Here is a 16,537-nt window from a genome sequence, read left to right as displayed (position 1 = left end):
CTTCACTCTCCTCTCCTTGTCACTCTTAGGAGTATTCTTGAAGACATACTTAAAAGGATCCACGTTATGGTCGTACTGTGAAGGGGTCTTTTGTAGATTAAATATACAATTAATACAATGTACTAAAATAAATATATCAAAAACACTTAAAAGCTATAATATAGAGAACAATGACGTACCTGTGCCTAAGATGCTTCTCCAATAGACTAAGGATGACTCACCATCGATGGAGAAACTATCGCTATTACCTATACAAAAAATGATCAAAGATTAAATACAATTAATATAATGATAAGTATTGTAGGTTAAAAACAATTAATGTAATATATCAAACAAAAGTGTACCGGATCCTGAGATGCTTCTCTAGTGCACAGAGGAGGGCTCGCCATTGATGAAACAACTATGGATATTTCTTGTATGAAAAAATTATAAGATTATAATATATCACAAGTTCACATATATGCGTGCATATAATCATGAATTCAAGAAAATATTGTAGAGATGCATACCTCTGCCCTCTCTTGATCCACGGGCGAATTAGGTGCATTCAACAAATCCACATAGCTCAATGACTATTGTACATGTAAAATAGACAAAAAACACTAATCAATCTACAAACCCCAACTAATACTTGATTTCAAAATTTTCAAACAATTGTACAACTAAAAATGTGTTCAATTACCTTCTTCCCACGTTTTGGCATCTTCGAGGAATTCTTTTTCTTAAGACGAGGCCTAGACGCGGAGGAGGTACCATAAAAAAACAAAATTAACATGAGATATTAGTACACATAATATATTAAACATAATTTTAAAAATCTAAAATGAAATGACTTTCATATTCCATCAAAACAATACATAAAAAGGGTTGTACAAAATATGATATTGTATGGCCTTGTAGGCCAAAATCGATCGCTGAGAGCGTGATGTCATCAATCTAGGACATTTGGTCCCCTGTCAACACCTACAAACCAAAAATTGGACCAAGCATTAAAGATAGTTAGTATATCTTGTAATTTTTTTGAATTCAAAGTGTACTATTCTATCTTAACATGTTACAAAATTTATACCTCAAGCATCGAAGTTGCAGCTGTAGTAACCGGGGGAGGAGTATGGGATACCACTGCTGCATCCTGAAATGCATATTATTTGTCTCAATTTAAATCGATGTATACATGAAATTTTATTTATGTAATTAAAAATTTAAAGTGACTAATAAATAAAATGCTATGAATTCAAATCAACACACTTGTGTCTTTCGCTGATGGGCAAACACCATGTCCATCAACTCATCTGTCAGCACGAAATCCTTAGTCGTGCGGGCCTAACATCTACTCCTGCAAATAATGCACAGATGAGATGTGGATTCATCTGCACCAGGCGCATCATCTATCCCCAAGCAACTGACACGCATATGCTGAATGGGCTCTCTGTCGCCACCTAGAGCAACTAATGGCTCATCATCCAATACAATAGGGTGTGCTAACGACGTCCCATGCTGGATGATGGCACCAGTCAATGTTGTGGCTGCCTGAAGAGTTTGTAGCTCCATCGACTCTTTCATCTCTACTAGGACAGCCTGATGCACCTTGGGTTTGGGTGCTAGGGGTGATGACTCTCCAGGGCTAATCACCTACTCCAGGTCTATCTTGGGTAGAGCCACCACCTCCACCATGGAACTCTCTCATGTCAAAATAGTTTGGCCGCACATTGAGCACAAACTCACAGTATACTTTTCTCAAAAAATAAAATGGCACCTCATAATTATTACAAGGTGGATCATCAAAGACCATCCACCATCTCTGCCAAAAAAGATTCTTCATCTGCACATTGGTACACCAATGTATGGGAAACCTCTTTGCATTAAGAGGTAACAACTGACCAGTTTTATGATCAACAAAAAGGGCACATATTTCTTGTTTACTAATATTTGTGTTTTTCACTCCCTCTTATGATAACCCATTAGCATAGAATTGATGACATCTATCCCTAAAGTTTTCCCATTTGGTAATTTGTGTGGAAACAACTATGGCACCACTAGCTAATGTCCTGATTGAATGAAAAACAGGTTTTACGGACTTGAAACCATTACAACATAGATAAAATAAAAATTTGAGACAACAGAGTCCTCATACAAAGCGACTGGTCCAAAAAACCAGCGAACAGAAAAAATAGCTAAACAACAAAAAATAGCAAAGAACCCAAGGAGACACTACATAGTAATTTTCTTCAGCAGATCCTCTGCCTTAGTCACCAGCTCATCATAGGTCACCCCAACTCCTTTTAGCTCCTCCAGGTCCTTATTCACTTTCTTTTCCCTCCTCTTTCCACGGGTGCGAGTTCTGGGACCTTGGGCTTCCCCGGTTCCTTCTGCATCCAGGTCAATTTCCAGGGTTTCCTTTTCTTCATCGAGCTTGTTGATGAGGGTATGGGTGTTGTTGGCTGAGATTTTCAGAATGCTGAGACTCTACTCCGCAATGTTCTTGAGACACTCCTCTATCTTGTCCACTTTGGCAACTGTATCTGAGAGCGTTTTTTCGTTAGTTTCCTCCAGGGTTTTTCTATCCTGTATCTCCTTTTCAATTTTCTCAAACCGGGGATTAAAAGCATCTCTGATGTCTTCCGCTTTGGCAATTGTGTTCTTCAAATCTTCAATATAATTGGCCATAGTGTTCCCCTCTCCAATGTTAATGATCTCCAGGGTCATGACTCTGTTGCAGAGTTTTTTGTATTCATCCACAGTACTCTTATTCCCGTCAATAAGCCATTCAATGGTTTTCATAAAACCCTTCAAGGCCTTGGGGTGAGGACCAGGAGAAGGAGTAACTTTACCAGGGGTTATCTGTTCATCTTTAGCAATATGGAGGGCAGAAATAGTGTCTGTGGCCCTGAGGGTCTCCTCCATAATCTCTATCTCCAAGCTTTGTTCAGCTTCCAGGGTTCTTGTTTTCTTGTCCTCTTCCGGTTCCTTGCCTGTGTCCTCCGAATCTTTGCCAGTCTCCTCTGTTTTCTTTTGCTTCTTCCTAGGTTGGGCTTGGATTTTACTTTTTTCCTTCAGCACTCACTTAGGGTTCTTCTTCTCCTCAGGGAAATTAGAGTCCTCTTCTTCCAAAGGAATACTAATCAAGGGTTTTTTACTCTTAGAAGAAGAGGGTCTTGATTTCCTCTTCTTGCTCCTCTCATACTCTGAGTCATCAGAGCTTTCCTCATTTTCAGTTGAGGAATCATTATCTGAATCCTCCTCCTCCGAGAAATCAGAATCGGACATTTCTTCTTCTGAATCCACAGAGAGCTGCATTCGATTGATTTTACTGGCCTTTAGATGATCATAAATGAGGACCATAAGTCCCTGGTGCATTGCAGTGTCACCCCGAGGATTTTTTTTATATGCTTTTAGGGATGCATTCATAGAATAGAGCAAGAAATAAGGGAAATTCACCTTATTGTTATGCCTAAAATGACTTAAGAGGACAAAGTGATATCCATATACTTTCGTAAACCTGCCATCTAGAGTTATATACCTCATTAAAACAAAGAGAGTTTCCCGCCAGGGCTTTGCAAAAGCCCTAGGTGGGTAATAGGTTTTGCTCAACTTTACCAGTCTTTTCTTCTCTTTCTCTGTGACCGGGTACCTTTCAATGGCTTCTCTACTGACCTTCCTGTCTCTATAGAAATTGCAGCCCTCCCTTTTGAGTCCCGTAGCTTTAGCTATTAACTCTTCGTCAATTTCCACCAATTGGTCGCCCATTTTAAGCTTGCCCTTCTTCCAATTTTTGTAGAAGAAGCTGGTTATCTTTCCATCACGGCCATGGAGTCTCTCAAGGAAGCTCGAAAGACCACCCTTCTGCAAAATTTCCCACACCTCTTCTTTCTGTTTCCACTCCTTGCAACTTCTTGGCTCATATCTTCTCCTATTTCCGCCCATGGTGTCGTTTCTCACAGTCAAGTTCAGGTTACAGAGCTGGTGAAACAGAAAGCTTTTCGAAGCTAAAACAAAAGCCCAGAAAGCGTCCATAGCATTATTGATTTGACAAGTTATAATGCACATTCTGCTAATTTTGATGTTATAATGAGTAATTCCCTCATTATCGAAGTAACTCGAAGTGCTTACTTCAGTACATATCATAATTGCCTTGTCAATCAAGATTCTTTGGGGTACTTCGATATCTTTCATTTATTATGATTTGTCTTACATCTCCGAGAAGACCGCTCTCACCTGTCCATGTGGTTATTGTATCATTCTTCACTACCATGTTTGCAGCCCAATCAGCAGAACAATTGGCCTCCCGATATATATGGGATATGTGGCATTTTTTGAAGGTTTTGATGATGTCAATGGCAGAAAAAATTATATTGTGGATCGACCAAGAGGGCTGAGAGGTCCCATTGAGACACTTAATTATATTGTTGGAATCCCCTTCGATCCAGAGATGGGTACAGTTCCATTTTTTGGCTAGAATAACGCCTTGAAGGGCTGCCATAGCTTCTGCCATATGATTAGTTTGAATGCCAATAGGGACAACAACCATACCTTTGCAAATGCCTCTGTCGTCTCTGAGAATAGCTCCACAGCTTGAAGGACCTGGATTTCCTTTGGCTGCTCCATCAAAATTGATTTTAAGCCATCCATGGGGAGGGGTTTGCCATTTAACTTCAAGCCTTTTATTATGGCTGATATTATGACCATCAGTGATCTTCATATTCCAGGCTCTTAAGATATTTGACTCCAAAGAGTTGTTTGAGTAACAAGAGACCTCCATAGTTCCCATATTTTCCTGAATAGCCCTTTGAATTTTCTGAAAAACAATGTCTTGATTTAAGGACACATCCCTAAAAATTTGGTTGTTTCTTTCCTTCCAGAGACCCCATAGAATGTGAGGCGGAGAGAGCTGCCACATACACCTCAGAAAGGAGTTGGTCCAATGAATTTGCCAGGAAGAGAACAAATCTCTGATGTTACTAGGAAACACCCAAGCAAGACTAAAGCTTTTGAGGAAGCTTTCCCAAACAGAGGTTGAGAAAGAACAGTGGAGGGCAAGATGGTCCACTGACTCTTCCTCTTGAAAGCACAGCACACACCTATTTGGAAGGGCAAAACCTCTGCATTTAAGGTTGTCAACAGTAAGGATCTTATTCTGGAGAATAGTCCAGAAGAACATATTGATTTTAGGAGTTAGCCCTTTTAACCAAGCTTTAGACCAGAAAAGATTCATAGGAGGGGAGGGGGAGAGGATACAATACATCAAAGATACAGTAAAGGTACCTTTGGGGTTATATCTCGAGATCAGGGAATCCTCTTCCTTATTCAGCTAGATAGCAGACAGTTGGGTTTTGAGCTTGGAGAGACTGGGATGAATACTATCAATGTTCTGCCAGTTGTTCCCATCCCAGTAATCTGCCACTGAGGTACCAAAAGAGCCAATACAAGAGGGGGCATGGGAAGCCCACTCATAGAAATCCATTAGGGGTTTGTCAAAAAGCCAGGGATCCTCCCAGAATCTCACTTTTCTATCATTTCCAAGTTTCCATGTCACACCTTTAGCAAACACCTCTTTACATTTAGAAACATGGTTCCAGATATGAGATCCATTTATACTAAGATCCGAATTAAGAAAAGAAGATAGAGAAGAGGACAGAAGAGAATACTTACTTCTCCAAATTTTGCACCATTCAGAATTAGAGTTAAACCATCTCCAAACTTGTTTTGACAAGAGAGCTTCATTTAAAGTGCGAATCCTCCTAAGCCCCAAACCACCTTTGCTTTTTGGCTTGCAGACCTGATCCCATGCCACCAAGGACATTCTTTGCTTTTCCTCCACCCCAGACCATAGGAATCTTCTTTGAATTTTCTCAATAGCTACAGCATACTTGACTGGAATTCTGAATAAGCTAAGAGCATAAATGGGGATACTTTGAAGAGTAGCCTTAAGAAGAAGGAGCTTACCAGCTTGACTTAAGAGAGCCCCTTTCCAACCTGCAAGTTTTTTGTGAAATTTATCAACCAGCAAACTCCAATAGGAGTCAGGAGGGGCAATCCCCATGGGGAGACCAAGGTAGGTAGCAGGAAGGTCAGCAATCTTACACTCTAGAATTTTGCTAATCCTTTGTTGTCTTCTCTCTGGAGTGTTAATGAAAAAGACATCACTTTTGGTCCAGTTAATAAGCTGCCCCATTGTAGAAGCATATTTACACAAGGTATTCTTCATAACTTTAGCTTCTGAGATGCTTGAATCCCCCATAATTATTGTATCATCAACAAACTGCTGGTGTGAACAAATAAGGTCAGCAGAAGAAGGTTGGAGACCCTTAAAGGATCCTATCTGCACCAAATTTCCCATGGTCCGTCCAAAGCATTTTCCCATAATAATGAATAGGATGGGGGAGATAGGATCTCCTTGCCTAAGACCTCTCGAAGCTTTGAAAAAGGTTGAAGGAGAACCATTGACAAGAACAGCAAAGGACGCAGTAGTGGTAAGTTGGGATAAAAGATCCACAATTCTTGGGGCAAACCCAAAAGCAGTAAGGACTCTCTGTAGAAGAGACCAGTCCACCCTATCATAGGCTTTGGAGAGATCTAGCTTAAGGATGAGACTCTGTTTCTTCTCTTTAACAAGAGAGTGAATATTCTCATGAATAGTAATAATGGAATCGAGAATTTGTCTTCCAGGAATAAACCCATTCTGCTGGTGTTTAATAAAAGCCGGGAGAATAGACAAGAGTCTAGAGGTCAGGACCTTAGATATGATCTTGTAAAAGGAATTGCAGAGGCTAATAGGTCTGAACTTGTCCAGAGAATCAGCACCTTGAATCTTGGGGATAAGAGCAATAAAAGTACCATTTATTTCCTTCAAGAGTTTTCTAGCCCCAAAGAATTCCATAACCCCATTAGCAACATCAGTCCCGATAATGTCCCAGAATTCTTGAAAAAAGAGCATTGGGAAGCCGTCAGGACTAGGAGCTTTGTTTCCATCAAAGGAGAAGACAACATTTTTAATTTCTAAGGTGGAAGGAATGGAAGTGAGAAAAACATTATTTTGGGCATCAATGAGACGAGGAATGTTCTGAAGAAAAAAGGACTAAGCTTCAGCATCCAGACTTTGATCCCTTGAAAGGAGGTCCAAGAAATACCTCTTAGCTTCATTCCTTATTTCATCTTCCTTGACCAACTCCCCACTGTCCACAACTAATTTGTTCATCCTGTTGGCAGCTTTATGTTTGATAGTTGACATATGGAAGAATCTTGTATTCCTGTCTCCTTCCTTTGAGCCATTTGCATCTCGATCTCTGCTTCCAGAACATTTCCTCTTTAGTTATAATATCATGGTATTTCTTAAGAATCTCATTCTCCTCAGCAATAGAAACAGTACTAAAACCATCCTTCTGGATCTGATCCTGTATCTCTTTTAGATTTTCTTGAATTTTACTCTTAGCCTCAAATATATTCCCAAAGTTGTTCTTATTCCAGATTCGGATGTTGTCCTTCACACTTTTGAGCTTCTTAACCACTTTGAACATTGTCATTCCCTCAACTTGGATACTCCACCATTTTTTAATATACTTTTTAATATCAGGGTGAAGAGTCCACATTTTTCCAAATCTAAAGGGATAGTTTTTTCTTCTGTTGATCAAATCAGCATTAAAAGTAATTGGAAAGTGATCGGAACCAACCTGAATATGTGTAGATAAAGAACAGAAATACTGACTGTACCAATCATCAAAAATAAGAGTTCGGTCAAGGCGCACTTGAATAAGGTCATTACCATTTCTTCTATTTATCCATGTGAAATTACAACCCTGTATCTCCAAATCATTAAGAGCTAGAGAATTAATGAAATCCATGAGAGCCATTCTACTTTCCAACTGAGGCGGGCTGCCTCCAAATTTTTCCTCCTCTTTTAAAGTCGTATTGAAATCCCCCATAACCATCCAACTTAGATTTTTGAAACTTTCCCTAGCCTGTTTTATCCTTTTCCAAAAAGAGTTTCTAGGCTAATGTTTCTAGGCTAGCGGCGAGGGATTTATGATGCTCAAGTTTGGATGTTTTCAATTTATCAATCAGTCTATTGATTTTAGACGTATTTTGCCCTAACTGATTAATTAATTGCCCCTATGTTTCAGGTGTGTGATCAAAAGGAGGAATTGGGGGTGTATCTTGTGGGTTTTTAGGAGGTGCATTTTGTTGTTCTTGTTGTGGATTAAAATAATCTAGTTTTTGAAACAAAAAAAGAAAAAACCTAATCAAAATTAATGAAATTAAATTCAAAACATAAAACAAATTGAACAAATGGGAAAGAAAGACAAAAATTAACAAAAACTAACCTTCATTCATAGTATCTGGAGGATAAATGTGGCACCCCATTCACAATTTGGAGGAGAAATATAGCACCCCATTCACGGTTGAGCAAATAAAATGAAGAAAAAAGGTAGTAAAAATGCTTCTGTCACGAGAAAATAAGACCCATATTTGTTTTTAAAAACTTTTTTTGACAGGTACCACGTACGCGGTCCTTTAGGGATTATTAGCGCGTACACACTCATTTTCCTATAAGTAGCGCGTACGGCTCATTTTCCTAAAATTAGCACATATGCACTACTTTTCCTATAAGCATCGTGTACGCGCTACCTTTTCTAGGCTCGGGAACAACGGACCTGAGCGCGTACGCGATGATTTCAAATTTTATAACCGCGTACGTGCTGCTTGTTTTTCCATTTTTTTTTTGGGTGGTGTCCACTTTTCTGACCACCATCTTTGTGCACATACCCCCCTTTCCTCTGAAGGGAAGTGATGGGATGAGCAATCCTCGAAAAAAACCTGCACAAATCTGTGATAATATCTTGCTAGACCCATGAAACTATGGACCTCTCCCACATTAGTGGGTGTTGGCCAATCCATAATAGCATGGATCTTAGAAAGATCCATTGCAATGCCCTCCCCTGAAATAACATGTCCGAGATATCCCATTTCCAACTGGCATAACTCATACTTCGCCACATTGGTGTATAAATAATTATCTCGCAAACACTGTAAAACTTGTCTCATGTGTTGCTCATTCTCCTCTACTGACCTTGAGAAAACCAATATGTCATCCAATAATACAAGCACAAATCTATTGAGATATGTCTTGAAAACCCCATTCATCAAGCTTGTAAAAACTAATGGACCATTAGTGAGACCAAAAGGCACCGCTGTAAACTCATAGTGACCATATCTAGTGCAAAAAGTTGTGCGATTAATATCCGCCTCATCAATCATCAGCTGGTGATACCCTAACTTAAGGTATATCTTGGAGAAGATCTTTGCATCGTTAATCTGATCAAACAAATCATCAATCCTGGGCAAGGGATATCGGTTCCTCACCATCACCTTATTAAGCTGCATGTAATCAATGCATAGCCTAAGAGATCAATCCTTCTTCTTCACAAACAATATTGGTGCACCCCATGGTGAGACACTGGGGTGAATGAATCCCTTAGCTAATAAATCCTCAAGATGCAACCTCAACTCACTCAACTCCTAAGTGGTCATCTGATAAGGAGCCTTCGATATGGGCTCTACACCTGGAACCAAGTCTATCCAAAAATTGATGTCGCGCTTCGGCAGCAAACCTGGAATCTCACTAGGAAAGACATCTGCAAACTCCTAAAGAATGGGATGCTGATGAAGGAGATCATCACGATTACCTCCCTCATCCAACTCATTCACTCTAACTACAAATAACTAACATGCTCGTCGTGCATAATGCTCCAGCTGCATGGCGTAAATTATGCGAAGGGAAATAGGTCTCTGAACACCTACTATCTCCACTCTTCCCACTATCATCCAAACACTGCACTCTCTTGCCACAACAATCAATACTAGCCTAATGAGACTCAAGCCAATCCATACCAAGTAAAACTCCATAGGAACCCAAAGAAAGAACACGAAGATTACTAAAGTGGTACAAACTCCCAAATCCAACTCACAACCGTGCACCATAGAATCAACTACCACCTTGGACACCATAGCAAGCTCAATTTGCCACCTATCACCTTGATTTACCACAACAAGCCCGCATTGCTCTACTACTGAAGGAGAAATGAAAGAATCAAAAGCACCTGAATCAAAAAGCACAAACCAAGAGATATCACCTATCTCACCTGTAGTCTCAACAACTGTAGCCTGGTGCTCAGCCTAACGATTATCAACCACCACAAACACATGATGAGATCTCCCTGCATCGCCTACTGTAGGCTCAAAATTTTTTGGTCTCTGTCCTAATATCTGTGTGGATCTCTGAGGGCAATGAGATGCATAATGACCAAGTTGCCCACATTTGAAGCAACTCCCTCTAGTGAATCCCCGAGTCTCCGGAGGTGCACTAGACTGTTGAAAACTACGAGCTAGCTAAGAAGGAGTTGATCGTCTATCACGCTGCCTACCATGATCTCTATCCTACCCATATCTTGAACCACGTGCAAAATTTTGATTCCCAGGATACTTTTTTTGATAGCATGGATCACTATGGAAAGAAGAGGGATGACTCCTAGCGACACTCGATGACTGCGGCAGTGCACTCCTCGCAACTAGGAATGGAGTACTAAATGACTGCACACTCGATGCACGTTCTGATGCTAAAGTTAGGTTCTCCTCTGCCAACCGTACCTTCTCTACAGCTACCTCCAATGACTTAGGCTCGTGCATCCGAACCTCACCGCTGATGCGGTCACTGAAACCTCTAACAAAGTGTTGAATCAACATCGACTAATCATCATCTATCCTGACATACTACTTAAGCTCAAAGAACCTTCACTCATACTGTTCCATGACATACCCTATTGTCTCAAATCGTGAAACTCATCGGCCTTCCTCTACCTCCAATGATCCAATAGAAAAAAAGCATGAAAATGCTCCAAAAATATCTCCCATGAAATAGTCACAATATCAATACGTAGCTTACATTCCTTTGGTCCACCACCATGTCGATGCAAAATCACGAAGATGCATGATTGCACATCTCGCCTTGGTGCTACTTCTATACGAGTACATAGAAAAACACCTGTTCAAATCTAGCAACCATGTCTCTGCCTCCATGCCACTGCTGGAACCATCGAAGGTAGGAGGATGAGCTCTCAAGAGATCTCTCATGCGGCTAGCTGCATTAGCATTTGGATCCATCTCCACTCTCCTCAGTGGTGAATGTGAATACTCTCTCGATGATGATGATGAGAATGATGAGACTCCTCTTGATGATTCCTTTCTTGACCTAGTCCTAATCGATCAAGAAGATTTTGCAATGCAGTGACCAACTACGGAATCACATCACCTCCAGGTTGCTCCTGTTGCTTCTACTCCTCATGGTGTGAATCCTTGAATACCTTGGGACGAGGGTTCCTACGAGGGTTCCTATGAGTACCCATGCGACCACCATGACCATGTCCACAACCTCTACCTCTAGCAAGCATCTCGTCTAAGCAAGATGAAAAAGGACCATAAGCTAATGCAAAAGCAACTAATGCAAATAAAATAACAAGCAGGGATAAATCGTTGGGCTACCCCATGCTACGTGCAAATATGCACAATGGGCTCATGTGAAACCAAATTACCCAGTGTATGAACATGGGCTCTGATACCACATGTAATGCTTGCCAAAATACCCTAGAGAAATATACCTAATCTATCTACAATGGAGACAATTTTTTTCTTAAAATGCACAGCCTTTAAACAACATATGTAACTATATCACCCATTCAATGCAAATCAAATATAATATATACTAAATGTATCAATTATAATCACATCATAATATTAATTACTATGTTGCATAACATAATTTACGCAAGCAAAATAACATATCATATCATATTTCCCCTAGGGTATCTCAACATCACTACTTAAGAGTAACATCCTATAAACTGGATTCATTTTAAGCACCAATAACAAGTGTTCCTAATTCCATATAACACGTCCATTATAACATCATAAAACTAATAGATATCCTTCATAACATCATGATAGTAATTTCATAATCAATCATTACTTCCATTAAGACTAACTTAGATCTAGGAATCTTATGCATGTCATTAGGATTACTTTAACATACATCCATGATATCTAATCAAGGTACATATTTCCATCTAAGAATCATACATTAATTTCTTTAAACATACAATAAGACAACTCGTGTCATATTCCAAGAATGCCATTTTATTACATACAATTCCTAGTCTTACAATGTCACATTACATAGATTTACTTTTACAAGGTACATGATCCTTTCCTTAATACAATGCCATTATGAATATATGAGTAATATAATACATATAATCAGCTGCAAGTCTTCTCACATAATGAAGAACAATAGAATCCACATCCATGCACACAACTCTAGTGAATAATATCCCAATGGGAGAAGGCATCAAACCACCCAGCCATGTGAAACCAAATAGGAACCACCCCCCATGCTGGGAGATGACATGGGGTTCCAACACACACTCAAGACCTAGGTTAACACCTAACAACCATGGGACTCAACATAGCACATATGAACTCAACATAACAATAATCACATGACAACACAAGGATGAAATCAACAATAAACTCTTCCAGAGGCGTACAATAAATCATGGCATATGGACATGGTCACATGTAAGAATGGAGTACCATCACATGCCATCCTCATATAGAAGGGAATATGGCCATCCTTACTAGTCACGCTCCTATGTGCTAGTCTCACAAAGAAGGTAAATATGCACCCACAGTAGACATGTATTCTATTCTCACAAAGAAGAGCAATCCATACTCATAATAGACACACAAGATACCCTCACAAAAGAAGGGTGAAAACAATCCCTTAATAGACATGTGGAGCCATCTCAACCTATGTGAGTATAAGGGAGATTAGATTGCCATCTCATATGGCCCAACCAAATATAACTATCTTATTAGGTGAAACCCAAGCCCAATCAATTATTAAATGTTATCACTGAACTACAAAAAGGAAAACTCCCATTGTGCCCTAGTGGTCTAGGTGCCAAGCAACCTAACTCACGTGACCCCGGTCATCACAAGGAAGCCCACTCCCCCTAATCATATTCCAAACCATATGGTAACACATAAAATGACATCACAACACATAAATAATGCTCACAAAAGACTTTCCAAAACACATAACATCACTGAGAACATACTTCACATAGTGCATACATATGAACTATTACAAGTATAGGGCCTTCACCAACACCTCATGGGCATAGTACCAATGCAAGAACATGAAAACATAAGCACATCATAAAATATTGCAAATATGTCACAACGAGGTACAAAACATCCCATTGGAGTCCTAGAAACAATCCTCAAACAACAAGGCAAGAACCTCATGCTGGAGAAACTTTTTCATAAGGAAACTCCTCAACGGTAGGGAATGATCCCACTTATCGGAGCATAAAAGACATCATGATATATCATAGAACATCATGAACCAGTTAAAATTACTGAACACATAATTTACATGCCTCTGGGAACATCACACAATCCAAACCAGGACTTTATAGCACTAAAATTGACCTTTATGGGCCTCCCGGACGAGTTCAGCTCTCCTGGTATGCAGGTTAGCGCCCCTGGTATGTAGGGTATCATTTTTTAAACATTCCATAGCATTCTGGGATGATTGCACATCGATTATGGTCCATTGGTGAACATTTTGGATTTTTCGGTCGGCTTTCTCAGTCTGTAGGTTAGCTCTCTTGGTCAGTTTGTCAGCACTCTGGGTATAAACTATGGCGTTCTTGGTATGTATAGTGGCATTCTTGGTTGATATGGTGGTGTTCCTGGTTTGTATGGTGGCATTTCTGGTAGTTTTGGTGGTGTTTCTGGTAAAATGTGCAATATCTAAAGTTTGAAGGATCCTGAAGGTAAGGTAACTGCCCAGATCGACTGGGGAGACAAAAATGAGCTCAAGGGAATGAATAGGTGGTTGGTTGGACATAAAAAACAATATAGGAATGAATAATGCACAAATTTCAACTCACATGAATGAGTTTTCAACTCATTGCACATTCCTAATGGCTAAATCTACATTTTGGGAGGGAGATTGTTCTAACTCTGCATAGGCCAAATAGACTTAACAAATGCAACTCCATACACTCAAACACACTTGAAACATGATTAAAATAGATTGAAACATGTCATATATAGTCACATGGAGCTTCATGGGCTCTTACATAGTCACAAAAACACTCAAAACATATAAAAACAACCCCTATGACAACCAGGAGTTCACAAGAAGTATAATACCCAACTAAACATTTAAGTACCAAAAAGAACATTCTACAAACACATAGAAAATGTATATACATATATGCATTTATCCACTATTCACTACACAGACAAATCAACTCAAGAATCTCACTCAAACATGAGGAGGCAATCTGCAATTCCACCCTTTTCATTCATTTGATTCTAAAGGATTTAAACTATAATGTATTTATTTTCCCCATCCATTCAACAATCACAAATAAATCATTTCATGGGAAGACACAGAGAAGACAAGAATTCAAAAAAAAAACTAAAAATGAAAGAAGAACTCCAACCCGGAGATCGCAAATCCAAGGATAAAAAAATTGAAGAAGAGGTTCCACAATCCAAGCTTCCAAAATCCAAATGCAAACCAGAATCCAAGCCAAAATCCAAAAAATTTCAATCAAAATCCTGCCCACTTGTAACTCGGCAACCATCCAGAAATTTGAAAGAAATAGAAAATACACGACAAACTATGCAAAAATCCCAGCCAATCAAAATAATCCAAAAATCAATATTTCTTACCTACCGTTTATAGTTCCAAGGTAAGAATACTTTATTATATTTCTTACCTATTATTCCAAATTCACCCAATCAATTAGGAGGGTAGGTAAAATTAACGTAATTTTATTTTTACACCTCCCATGCATAGTAAAAGCAATATAATAATATTATTACTTTTTAGGAGTGTAGAAATAGAAATAGACTTTATACCTTTATAATTATTAATAATCAAAATCAACTTTATAATTATATCTAAAATAAATTAAATAAATCAATCAACAATAAATGAAATCAAAAGGATAAAATTAATTAAATAAAATAATAGTCAATAAATCAATTAAATAAATAAAAATCAATTAAATCCAAAATAAAACCAATTAATTAATAAATCAAACATTAATAACTTCAATAATAATAACTATTACTCAACATTAATTAATTAATTAAATAAACAATTGTCCAACCATAGGATAATTAATCCAATCAATAATAAATCACACACACGCACATGACCAACCGTGCATAGATAGAACGAGATACCGACTCAAGAATGGACAACACTTACACACGACAAGACTGACAAGGTGAGCATACTAGACCATAGTAGGTGAGGGAAAACCAAGTCTGCAATCCTGCATCCACCGATAAACACAAAAGAACATATATACAATATCATAGTAATAGGCAAGTGAAAGAGAATCGCAACACCTTATCATGCTCGCGGTGAGTGATAAGGCATCATCTCTTTCACAAAGACAGCCACCCAATACAAACACATCATATAAAATCATCCTCATGAAGTAGGGTTAGTATCATCATATATCATGAAATTATACAAATCACATAAAAATCTTGAATACATATAAGTCCATCAAGAAATACCATCCATCAAATAATCATAACATATCATCCATCACATAGATCATCAAAAGTCATCAATATAGCACATGTCCATATAACATCATAAATGTCTATTGCATAGGAATAAAGCCATAATCACTATCAAAATATCATCATAAGTCTAGATAAGTCTATCAAATCATGAATCAAAATGTAAGTCTAGGATGGACACTACATCTTATTTGCTGAAACTAAAAAGGTTGTGTAAAGGTCAGAGACTCTTGCTTACTGTTGAAATTACCTGCTCATTTAATAACAGCAGTTGGTAATGAAATTTCAGTCACCTTTTTCTATATTGGTTGATTTCTTGGCATTGTATGTGTAAATGAAAATCAAATTTTTCTCTGGAATGAGTTACACTCTAAATGAATAAGCAACTGCATGATCATCTTAAATGTTCAACCAAAATGTAAACCAAAATCCACACTCTCAGTCTTATGCCAAACTATTTGACAAAATATCTCACCTGAGTGTTGGTAAAAGAATTGCAAAAAAATTAGTGGTAAACTAGGTAGGTCACTACTTGCAACTCCTTGCTATAACGAGTTGTTACATTTGAATTCCATTGACCTATCTTCTTCATGTGTGAATGGTAATAGTGTTTCTTCCTTCCTCTTTTCTTTTTTTGGAGAGTATTTCTAGATTTTGTAACTTTCAAGCTTGCATATAGATTCTTGTGTGAAGCTAAAAAAAATCATTTGATAAATAGAGTTTATTCATAGTTGGATGCATTAATCTTCTTCCGAAAGAAAATTGCTATACTGATAAATTAATTTTCATTCATCTTTAATAAAATAGGTATTTCTGTACATTTTTCATTTTGTCAGTGACAACAACTTATGCGTCCTTGTGGGAAGCT

At 38.4% G+C, this 16,537-nt stretch overlaps 1 pseudogene; it reads left to right on the top strand.

Moving 5' to 3' along the window:
- LOC131030382 (glutathione S-transferase T1-like) overlaps positions 1-16,537 on the top strand; it is an 89,599-nt pseudogene that overhangs the window by 51,229 nt on the left and 21,833 nt on the right.

This window comes from Cryptomeria japonica, chromosome 4 (assembly GCF_030272615.1).
Source record: "Cryptomeria japonica chromosome 4, Sugi_1.0, whole genome shotgun sequence".
Taxonomy (NCBI): domain Eukaryota; kingdom Viridiplantae; phylum Streptophyta; class Pinopsida; order Cupressales; family Cupressaceae; genus Cryptomeria; species Cryptomeria japonica.
The sequence above is the reverse complement of the archived record's forward strand: the minus strand, read 5'-3'. Positions and strand labels throughout refer to the sequence as shown.